This window comes from Pinus tabuliformis, chromosome J, assembly GCF_031772625.1.
Source record: "Pinus tabuliformis cultivar Carrire ecotype Pingquan chromosome J, CPIR1, whole genome shotgun sequence".
NCBI classification, from domain to species: domain Eukaryota; kingdom Viridiplantae; phylum Streptophyta; class Pinopsida; order Pinales; family Pinaceae; genus Pinus; species Pinus tabuliformis.
Window position 1 is genome coordinate 243,759,440 of NC_142295.1, and position 2,787 is coordinate 243,762,226.

The following is a 2,787-nucleotide window of genomic DNA, read 5'->3' on the forward strand; positions in this document are numbered from 1 at the left end:
AAAGCATCTTAAATCCTAGAGTTTCAGATGGTTGTCTTGAGTAGGCAAGCTGATCTTAACAAAGTCTATGCTTGAATACATCCCAATCTTCTAGGATTCTCTGTCATGGATTTCGAATGGCACTCTTGCAAATATCAGGAAGATATGTTGTAGATATTTAGGGTTGGTCAAAAGGAAGGCATGTTCTTTGTATGGGTTAGATGGGATCAAATATCACTCCCAAAAGATTAGGGCAGGTGGGGCTTAAAAATATTCATTTCTTTTCTCAAGCCCTTATTGCTAAGGTGGGATGGGGCTTGATTTCACCCAAAAGCCTATGGATGAATGATGTTTCATACAAAGACATTAGTCCTCTTCCCCTCATAGATTGGATCAGATTACAAAACAATTTCATTGAATAAAATTTATGTCATCTGGAAGGCATTCATCCAAGATTTTGGTATTATTGAAAAGGGATTAGTTTGGAAGGTTGGCACAAGAGATCAGATTTGACTAGGCGAGGATTCATGGGTCAGTTGTAATGAGCATTTCTCCCTGCCCCAAAACCTCAGGGACCATTTACGTGAACATGGTATTCACTCCCTAGCCCAAATCATTGATCATGACCAATCCTCCATTTGGGGATAAGGCTAGATGACTGCATAACAACTTCAGCTCCCACATCAGTGCTGACATCATTGGTAGGTTTTTCATTTCAGTCCTCTCCTCTGCGCATGTTAGAATTTGATACAAAGAGGATTCCTTGGCTTGAGTCCATGCTGCTAATGGTATCTACTACCCTAAGATTGGTTATTTCTATATAAACGCACATCAAAGACACAAACAGGAGAAATTGTGGTGGAAGAAGATTTGGAAGGTTCCTTCCCCTACTAAATCTCGCTTATTTCAATGGTGTTTGTTGAAGAACAAAGTTCCTACATATGGAAATATGCAAAAAGGGGATTTAGTGGCCCATCATGATGCCCCCTTTGCAAGAACGTTGAGGAATCTATTTTTCATTTATTTTTGGGTTGTCCTTTCTTTTTCGTTTCCTGGTCTAAAATTTTCTCAATTTATAACATTCATAGGGAATGGAAAGGTAACAATTATGCAGATGCCTGGAAATTTTTTCCCCAAAATCTCTTCGCAACTTGCCCCTTCTCATATCATGGGGAATCTAGCTGGTCCAGAACGATACAATTTTCAATGACAAGTTCTCTTCTCCCTATTTGATTGTTGCAAAAGCATATGTAACTTTCAATCTGTTGGACACTCTGGAATCCCTCCCTCAACAGAGGCCCATTTCATTCGAATCAATTGACATGTATTTTTCGTGGGATTTCTTTGATGGTGCAGCATCCCCCAATGGAAATTGTGGAGGTGGTGCCATCATTCACCTTTCTAGCACACATCATTTTACTCTTAAGACTAGTTTGGGGAATGGAAAAAATAACTTTGTTGAACACATGATCCTAAAATTACTATTGATATTTGCTATTAAACAAAACATCCACAGACTTCATATTTTTGATAACTCCATGACTATCATAAATTGGTTCAACAGTGTTTCGAGATGCCACATGCACACACTATGCCCGATTCTTGAGGAGGTACTTCTACTAAAATAATATTTTGATGATATCACTTATTGTCACATTTACAGAGAACAGAACACAACTGTTGATGCCCTCTCTAAAGAGGGCATTGCTCAAACTGTCGGAGAATGGAAGATTTATGAAGTCCTAGACAATGAAGTACAAATTTCTTACAACAAACCCTGCATAACGGATACAGTTCGACAACTACAACTTTATATGTGGATATTCTATTTATAACAACTTTTTGATACTTGGTGCATGTAAATTTTTATTTTTATTAATGGAAAGTTACAATTTTTTCCATGGAAAAAAAATGTTTGAAGTTCTTTTTTATCAAATCATGATATTTTATTATTTTAAATGTGTTTTTGATTGCATATATGGGTTCAACACCATGGAAAAATTGATGGCACTTGGATTGTGGAGAGTTTAAAACTCAAATTTGTAATTTCAAGATATTTTTGTCTTTTTGAATTTTGAGCAAATTTGACCGGAAAATATGCCCAAAAAAACTGCAAAACATTTAATAAATAAACTAAAACTATATAAATATTTTTATGTCGAGAGACCCTACATTTTTTATCATCTTTATAAGTGGGTCAAAATTATAATATTCTTAATATAATATTTTATAATTTACAAGTATTATTTTATATAATTTATAACCATAGATTATGGTTAAATCACGAGACACATTATAATTTAACACTATCTTACAATAATCTCATTTAATATATAAAATGTTTAATAATATATTTCTTAACCTAATATTTTATAATTTAAAACTATCTTACATTAATCTCATTTAATATATAAAATGTTTATTATGTCGAGAGACTCTACATTTTTTATCATCTTTCTAAGTGGGTCAAAATTATAATATTCTTAATGTAATATTTTATAATTCACAAGTGTCCTACGGTGAATCTAATTTAACACACATAACATTTATTATATTACAGAGTGTCAAGAGAATTGAACTTACGACCTCTCAATAACAAATAATTGAACTTATGACCTCTCAATAGAAAATGTGCTATAACTACAAGGACTCTATCAATTGAGCCAACCTTATATGCAACCTTATATGTGTGAATAATATTACCAATACATGAAGAAAATTTAAGGATAAACATTTTTATCTTTATATGCTTTTATAATTGACTCGGTTTTGCTAACATGCAAAAACTTTATAAATTTAAATATAAAA